At 44.5% G+C, this 9,344-nt stretch overlaps 1 protein-coding gene and 1 long non-coding RNA gene across 5 annotated transcripts in view; one reads left to right on the forward strand and one right to left on the reverse strand.

The window, feature by feature from the left end:
* SLC39A11 (solute carrier family 39 member 11) overlaps positions 1–9,344 on the reverse strand; it is a 462,191-nt gene that overhangs the window by 301,927 nt on the left and 150,920 nt on the right. The window lies entirely within an intron of this gene.
* LOC119472299 overlaps positions 1,436–9,344 on the forward strand; it is a 12,577-nt gene continuing 4,668 nt past the window's right edge. Inside the window, exon 1 of the long non-coding RNA XR_005201422.1 lies at positions 1,436–2,499. This is a non-coding gene — a long non-coding RNA (uncharacterized LOC119472299). The remainder of the gene's footprint in view (positions 2,500–9,344) is intronic.

Consider the following 9,344-nt stretch of genomic DNA (forward strand, 5'->3'; position numbering starts at 1 on the left):
GAGTAGCTGGGATTACAGGCATGTGCCACCATGTCCAGCTAATTTTTTGTAGTTTTAGTAGAGACGGGGTTTCACCGTGTTGACCAGGATGGTCTTGATCTCTTGACCTCGTGATGCACCCGCCTTGGCCTCCCAAAGTGCTGGGATTACAGTTTTTAAATGTGGATGGTAAATCAGCCCTGGGAAGGCTTCTAAGAGACTTCCGTCAAGTCTTTTGAATAATGCCATCATTCCACATTGAGCATTTCCAGGGAGCTCAATCTCGTCTGTTCAGATGAGTTCTGCCATGTTTGTTCACACACTTTTTAATCGGTTATCTCTGATCCCAAAAAGAGATTCCTGAGCACCGCAGAATGGAGATCATAGGCACTGGTAGGCCTTAGTGGCCATTTTTGCTCCTGACCCCATGGGACACCTGGGGATCAAGCTGAGGTGAGAAGCAGACTGAAAGTCTTCTGTTCACAAATTAACACCCTATGTGACCTTGCACCGAAATTACTGAATAAAAGAGACCACTACCCTAATTTTAATAGCACCAGACACAGAGCTATGAAAGAAAATGCCTCTTATGGATGACAACGTCTGGTTGTCCAGTCCTGGATTGATTGGATGGATGGATGGATGGATGGATGGATGGATTTTATTGATTGACTGATTGAGACAGAGTCTCGCTCTGTCACCCAGGCTAGAGTGCAGTGGTGCAATCTCGGCTCACTGCAACCTCCACCTCCTGGGTGTAAGCAATTCTCCTGCCTCAGCCTCCCGAGTAGCTGGGACCACCATTCCCAGCTGATTTTTACATTTTGAGTAGAGATGGGGTTTCACCATGTTGGCCAGGCTGGTCTCAAACTCCTAATCTTAGGTGATCCACCTGCCTTGGCCTCCCAAAGTGCTGGGATTACAGGCGTGAGTCGCTGCTCCCAGTCCCAGCCCTGGATTTGAACCAGTGTTCACTGAAGCATTTCCAAGCCGGTTGCTGTGCCTTTAGGTATACACAATTAAACACGTATTCTAAAAAGGACCTTGCAGATGTTCAATAGAATGGAAGTCAATCCCACGACTTTCAGAAACACTGATTCTGCTTTAAAACAAGAAACTCCTGGTGATTATAAGGCTTACCTGGAGTATCTTAAATACTTCATCAGTGAACGTTCACAGACAAGGACCAGCAGGAATGCCAATTCCATGTTGCAATCACGTTTCCCCATCCACAAGCATGTTATTAATGTGTGCTTCTAGTGCATACTTACCCTTCATTTTCCTATAGGCTTTCAGGAAAAAAGAGCACGGGGCTCAGATGGTCTGTGAAATCAATAGGTGATTTCATCTCTTACAGGCAACAATTATCAGTTCTATTGAGAAGGAAATGTATCAGCACACACACACACACACACACACACACACACACAGGAAAGCCTACATTCAAAAGTCGAGGTCACACACACACAGGAAATATCCATGAAAAGGAAACATTTGTAGTATCATCCTGAGTCACATAACACAGCAGCTCAAAGTACACGCGTTAATAAAGGAAGGAACTATCTCATTTTCAATAAGGCTGAATTTGATGTGCTCAAGTAACACCCATTGGTCCAGAAAAATGATAAAATTACTACAAAGAGGAGGATCCCAGGTCTAATGATTGGGTTCTTTTCCAGACAACTGTAACCACCCTCTGGAGACTATAAAGGAAACTAAGTATCAAAATAGCAGGATGACTATTTGTAATTACTGTGTAATTGCTGGTTTTACCTGTCTGTCTCTTCCTGGGCTCAGTGAAGGCAGAGACCAAGTTCACTAATTGGATTCAGCCAAGGAGAGTGGTTGGCTCCATAAAGTATGAATGAACAACTGAACTAATGAAAAAAAGAACATGAAAGTTCTGTACAAAAGAAAGAGGAAAGAAAACCATGAATCCTGGTAACACCAAGCCTGATTCTGTCCGAAAACAAAGAGATCATCAGGGATTCTTCATTTAGTCTGAGCTCTGAGAATAGAAAATAATTCCAAAATGTCATATTATGAGGGTAAAGGAGGCGTGAGAATTTGAATGTAAGAAAATAGAAGACAGAGCAGAGGGTGGGAAAAAGTGGAGACTGAGAGCTTATAACCAGGAAGTGTGGGCTGTGGCTTCTTTGAAGGGAAAAAAAAGTGAAATTCCAGGTTCCCAGTGTCCGATTTTCTCCCTCGCTCTCCCATTTTGAGTCTGTGCCAATAGAGTCTCACAGTCTGAACCTCCCTGGCCATACCTAAAGCATTAGCAAAACATTGAAAAGGCTTTTAGACAGAGGGGATTCAGACAAAGGGAATCCATGCCTCTGGGAACTGAGCAGGGGTTCGTCGCCAAGGATCTTTGGACTCTGACAGAACCACAGGTAGGCTTATTCATTTCACTCAGTCAACAGACATGCCCTGAGCACCTGCTGCATGCTCGGCACTGCACTGAGCCAGTCAGAAGCACTAGGAAGTCAGACGTTAAACGCCTGTGAACCCACATAGGTGAGTTTTGCTGGGGAGAGGGTCTCCGGCAGCAGTCTTTAGCCAGGGGTGATGGCTGGGTGCAGAGCAAACCCACAGAGATCCCTAGCACACATTGCAAAGGTATCCCTTCCTCTACACAGCCCCAGTCTGGCCCCAGGCTGCCCACCCCGTAGCAGAATCTCTGCTAGAATTCAAACTCCTTGGGTCTGCTGTCCTTGTGCAAGACCCACCCTGCCTTACCCTATCTGCTCCCTGTGGACAGTCCTCTAGACTCCTTCAGAAATGACTGGGGCATTTCTGCCCCATGCACACATTGACGAGGGGTACTACAGGCACTTAGGGGCTGGGGACCTTATGTTCCAATAGTATTCAACTTGAGGATTCTTTATGATGTTGTTCTTGTATATTGCAGTGCTAAGCATGCTGCAATATACTTGACATGGCTACCCCATAAAGAACTGGCCTGCCCCAAATGCCAATAACCCAATAGTGTGTGGTTTTCATCAAGTGCTCAGGTAGTCTCCTTCCCACAAAACAGTCAAGGTCAATGTGCTACGGATGACAGGCCACGGGTCGTCACGGTGACAGTCCAAATAAGGAAGGAGAGAGCAGCCACTTCAGGGAATCTAGACAGATATCCCTGCAACCTTGGAAGACCTGCTACCCAACTGTTAGCCAACATTTCCATTTAATTTTTAAAAATCCCAAATACTAAAACTTCACATTTTAAGATTAAGGCTGCATCTTTTTTTCTTAAAGGGAGAAAAATAGGAATCAAGGCCCTTTGATAGTCATAGAAGATGACTCCCTTCCCCTCCTGACCCCTCCAGTGGTGCCCCGGGGGTCTTGCTGCCCTTGGAAACTGTGGATTTAACTTCTGTTAAGCACTCTATAAAGAAAAGAATTGCCAATTGGTTCACAGAAGATACCGTGACTAGAAAATAGAACACATCGCTGTGTTTCATGTATGATTCTGAAGAGTTCCCTCCAGGGAAAGGCAATGTGTTTGTCTGCCTCGATGTACCCAAGGAAAAGCAACACTTAAATGTCCCTGACTTTGCGAGGACATTAAATGGGGATCCCAAGAGGAGGCAGGAAAAACAGCTTCTGCAGCCCTTTCCTAGAAATCTCGTAACTAGACTTTTAAAACACAGTTTCTGAGTTAAAATGTCCTGTTCTGCAGGTTGAAATATAGGATCAAAACCTGCTTTGTGTAGTCCTCTGCATACAGCATTTTAAACAAGCTTCTGGAGGCTCACCACTCCCTAATAGCAAGCCAGCAGAGAAGCCAGGCCAGCTCATTAGTGCTGGCAGAGCCGTTTCAGTTACATTCCAGTTGCAGCCCTTCCTGTTCCCTTCTTTGTTGTTAAACGTTCTACCTGCAAATGCTTTACTCCACTGGCCAGGACTGTAAGTTGGCTGTGCTAACAGAGCTGCTTAATCCTGTAACCAGCAAAGATGGGCTCTGAAGCTTTGGTCAGATAATAGGATCCTAGCAGATACCAGCGCAGAGCCTCTACCCTCATCCTACGGTTCTCGTCCAGCCTGAGACAGCAAAGGGAAGAGCAGCATCATTAAGAATCCTCGAGCTGAGTAGTATTGGAACATAAGGTCCTGAGGAAAGAAAATCAAGACGGCGAATCTTCATTCCCCGGCCGAGACACACAGAAGAAGAGACTATAGTTTGACACTAAGTGGTTAATGACTCTAATCAAGCAGGCTGGATGAGGGGCTGAAAGACTGTCACAGAGGCACTAGGAAGGGTGACTTCAAGGAGAAGCTTGTGCTCCATAACGAATCTCATGGAAGTGTCTAGACTTGTCACTTCCACCCTGAATGTGTGGTGGAGCCCTAACAACAGACCAGTGTCTGAGTTTATTTAGCACTGTAGATAAAGCCAACCCAAACCAAGCCTAGAGGAGAACCTCACCCCAATCTCATTTTTCCAAAAAGAGGGAAGGACCCCAGAGTGGAATCTACCCACATGGATCTCCTCACAGAGGAAGAAGACAGGGCCCCAGAAGAGCTTTTCCCATTCCTGGTACCACCCAGGAACGGCTGCATTGGGGAAGCAAATGGCAGCCCTGGACCCAACAGAGCCGGAGAGAAATCTTCAAGGAGGTGCTCATGCTTGGAAGTGAGGAAGAGGCTGAGGGACTTCACTCCAGCCTTGAATAGAATGGAAGAGAGGCAGATCACTTGAAAGAGAAGACAAGGGGCTGGGCACAGTGGCTCACACCTGTAATCCCAGCACTTTGGGAGGCCGAGGCAGGTGGATCACAAGGTCAGGAGTTTGAGACCATCCTGGCCAATATAGTGAAACCCCATGTCTATTAAAAAAAAATACAAAAAATTAGCTGGGCATGGTAATGGGCACCTATAATCCCAGCTACCTGGGAGGCTAAAGCAGGAGAATCACTTGAACCCAGGAGGCGGAGATTGCAGTGAGCTGAGATTGTGCCACTGCACTCCAGCCTGGGCAACAGTACAAGACTCCATCTCAAAAAAGAAAAAAAAAAAAAAAAAAAAAAAAAAAAAAAAAAAAAAAAAAAAAAAAAAAAAAAAAAAAAAAAAAAAAAAAAGACAAGGAGGAGGGCAGCCACAAAAGGAGAGGTACAGAGAGAGATGCAAAGAAGTGAGTGAGAGCGACCAAGAGAAATGGAGAGAGCACGAAAAAGGACAAGATGAGATGAAGCCAAACAGGAGGAGATGCCTTGTTAACCAAGTCGGGAAGCAGTGGTGGACTGCAGAGAAGAGAGGAAAAGGTTACCATGGCAACACCTTGCCGAAAGCATAGGCTACTGAGCTCCATGAGCCCAGCGAAGACAGCGCAGCCGCCGATGGCCACACCTGCTGCTATATCTGCTCACCTGTGGGACTGTGGCTCGAAGGCAATGCCCAAGCTCCCCCTCCCCAGCTCCAAGATCTCAGCCCAGAACCTGCTCTCCCTTCATCCGCTGCCCCAGACTTTAGTGTCACATGATCCCTTCCCAAATGGGCCAGGTAGAGAGAGGAGGCTTGGGAGCCATGGGCCCAGCTGCACGGCTCCCTCCCCAGGTGTCCCTGTTCTTGGCTCAAGGTTGAAGAATCTTGGATCATGAAGACAGTCTTGGCAAGTTACTCAACCCGGACATTCACACTGCACAACAAGCCCCTCTAAAACTTCCCGGACCACTGGCCACTGGCCACCGCAACTCTGCTTGAATCCTTTCAGCGACAGGGAGCTCAGTCCACTGCATGACTCAAATGCTTATAACTTCAACTTTCATTCTCTGATCTAAGATCTTGCTCTGTCAACTCAACAGAGGCAAGGGGAAGATGAACTAAGTCCACTGTGACGAGTGAACCACGAGCCATGCTCCTAACACGTGCTGTGCTCAGCCCCCCCACCACGCCCTGCTCCCACCACAGACACGCACATCTTCTACACCTCCCACTGCAATTCTCCATAATTTATCACACCTATTTTCAAGTGTATTTTCCCTTAGCCACACATTCGTGCCTCTTCAATTTCTTTAGGGATTTATTTTTCCTCTTCTACCTGAGGAACAACCTGTTCTTTTGGTATGGATTCCCCCATATCCCTGATGCAGAGAGTGTTGGGACCCAAATGTGCTCAATGACTCAATGAGAATCCACACCTGAACCCAAAAGTTCTCCAAACTTTTCAATATGGGCATCAGAATCTCCAAAGTTGGGGCCAAAAAATTCCTCTATCCAGGCTCCATGAGCTCTTTGGCCATCTTTACTGCTGTCCAGATGTAATAACAACTAACATTCACTGAGAGCATATAATACACTGGGCACTGTTCTAAGCATTTTACGTGCACTCTCTTAGCCTGTCTTCCCAGAAACCCCAATGTCTGGCACCTGCTAAGGAGTCGAGTCAGAATTCAGACCCAGTAAGTCTGACTCCATAACCTATTCTCTGAACTCCAAGTTCAGAGAATATGCATACCTTTCATCCACCAAAATCTACAGATAACATCTACAGATATCATACTGAATCTACAGATAACATCATACTGAATGTGAAACACTGAATGATTTTCCCCTAAGATCAGAAATAAGGCAAGACTGTCTGCTCTTACTACTCCCTTCAACATTGTGTTTTATGTCTTAGCCAGTGCAATCAGGTAAGAAAATGAAATTAATGGCAAACAGACTGGAAGGAGGACTTAAAACTGTCGCTATTGACAGACAGGACATAGAAAATTCCAAGGAATCCACCAAAAAACTCTTAGAACCAATAAATGTGTTTAGTGAGGTTGGAGGATACAGGGCTAGCACATACAAAATCAATTTTATTTCTATATACTAGCAATGGGCAATTAGAAATAGAAATTTAAAATATAGTATCATTTACAATAGTACTATAAAATATGTAGAGGTAAAAATCTAACCAAATGTGTAACGTATGTATGTTGAAGACCACAAAACACTGACAAAGGAAATCAAAGATGTTTTGGAGAATATACTATGTTAATAAAATGGAAAACTCTATATTATTAAGATGTCAATTTTCCCCACATTGGTTTATGGATTCAGTATAATCCCAGTCAAAATCTCATTTATTTAATATTATTATTATTTGAGCTGGAGTCTGGCTTTGTTGCACAAGCCAGAGTGTAGTGGCATGATCTCTGCTCACTGCAACCTCCACCTCCCGGGTTCAAGTAATTCTCCAGCTTCAGCCTCCTGAGTAGCTGGAATTACAGGCACACACCACCACACCCAGCTAAGTTTCATATTTTTAGTGAAGACAGGGTTTCACCATGTTAGCCAGGCTGGTCTCAAATCCTGACCTCAAGCAATCCACCCACTGTGGCCTCCCAAAGTGCTGGGATTACAGGCATGAGCCACCATGCCTGGCACCATTCGGATTTTTTGTAGATATTGGCAAGCTGATTCTAAAATGTGAAAGGAGAAAGGACAGACACAACAGCCAATAGAATTAGAGTAGAGGGTCCAAAAACAAAACAAACCAATATGGCTGATTAACTTTTTGTGAAAGCAAAAGGATATTTCAATGGAGAAAACACAGCATTTTCAATAAATGCTGCTGGGATAATTTAACATCCATATGAAAATAAACTCAGACTTGAACTCTACCTGAAACCATATTTTTTAAAAACTTCAAATGGATAATAGACTTATGTAAAATGCAAACTTTTAGAAAAAAATATAGGAGAAAACCTTTGCAAACTTGTTATGCAAAAAATTCTTAGACACACCACCAAAAGCACAATCCATAAAAGAAAAAGAAAAACTGATAAATTGGCAGTTCATCACAATGAAAAACTTTTCATCTGCAAAGGTACTGTTAAGAAAAGGGAAAGGCAAGCCACAGACTGGGAGGGTAACAAGTGCAAATCACATATCTGACAAAGGACCTATATGCAGAATATAGACAAAGAACTCTCGAGGCTGGGCACGGTGGCTCACGCCTGTAATCCCAGAACTTTGGGAGGCCGAGGTGGGTGGATCACCTGAGGTCAGGAGTTCGAGACCAGCCTGACCAGTATGGTGAAATGCTGTCTCTACTAAAATACAAAAATTAGCTGGGCGTGGTGGCACATGCCTGTCATCCCAGCTACTCCGGAGGCTGAGGCAAGAGAACTGCTTGAACCCAGGAGGCAGAGGTTGCAGTGAGCCGAGATTGTGCCACTGCAGCCCAGCCGGGGTGACAGAGTGACACTCTGTCTCAAAAAAAAAAGAACTCTCAAAACTCTACCATAATTAAACAAATGGATTTAAAAAAATAAGCAGAAGATTTTGACACCAAAAAAGATGTACAGATGGCAAATGAGCACATGAAAACATGCTCAGCATCATTAGTCATTAGGAAAATACAAATGAAAGTTTGGGACGCCACTACTGCACTCATTAGAATGACTCAAATTTTAAAAACAAAAAACTGACAAGGCCAAGGGCTGGTGAGGGTGCAGAGCAACGACAAATCCGCTGGGACTGAAGAGGGACACATCCACTTTAGAAAACGGTTTGGAGGTTTCCTATCATCCTATCACATGACCCAGCCATCTCTACCAGGTATTTACCCAGGAGAAAGGTAAACATACATTTACACAAAAGCCTATATGCAAATATTGATAGATGTTTCATTCATAACTGCTGAAAAACCAGGAAACAACACAAATATCCTTCAGCTGGTGAAAGTAAACAAATTGTGGTGTATCCACATGATAGAACACTACTCAGTCATAAAAAGGAACACACTGTTGATACTTGCAACCTTAGGAAGAACTCTTAAATGCACGAAGCCAGGCTGAAGGAAGATAGATACAAAAGGCTACATACTGTATGAGTCCATTTAGATGACATTCTGAAAGAGGCAAAAAGAGGGGCAGAGGACCGCTCAGGGGTCGCCAGAGGTTAAACAGAAGGGAAACAGGGATGGTTGGCAGTGGGGTTTGACTGTAAAGGGCTAAGAGGCAGCTCAAGGGAATTTGGAGAGGTGACGCAACTCTTCTGACTAGGGTGATGGTTACACAAATCTGTGCATTTCCTTAAAACTCATGGAGCTCTACTCCAAAAGAATGAACTTTATGATATATTAATTTAAAAATAAATTTTTTAAAATATTCATGCCCTTCATCACCTGAGCAATTCTTGAAATGGCCACAAAGGCTAGGCACGGTGGCTCACACCTGTAATCCCAGCACTTTGAGAGGCCAAGGCAGGTGGATTACTTGAGCTAAGGGGTTTGAGGCCAGCCTGGCCCACATGACGAAACCCCATCTCTACTAAAAATACAAAAATCAGGACGGATGTGGTGGCTCGTGCCTGTAATCCCTGCACTTTGGGAGGCTGAGGTGGGTGGATCACAAGATCAAGAGATTGAG

Source organism: Cebus imitator, unplaced genomic scaffold (assembly GCF_001604975.1).
Source record: "Cebus imitator isolate Cc_AM_T3 unplaced genomic scaffold, Cebus_imitator-1.0 Scaffold93, whole genome shotgun sequence".
In the NCBI taxonomy this organism is placed as follows: domain Eukaryota; kingdom Metazoa; phylum Chordata; class Mammalia; order Primates; family Cebidae; genus Cebus; species Cebus imitator.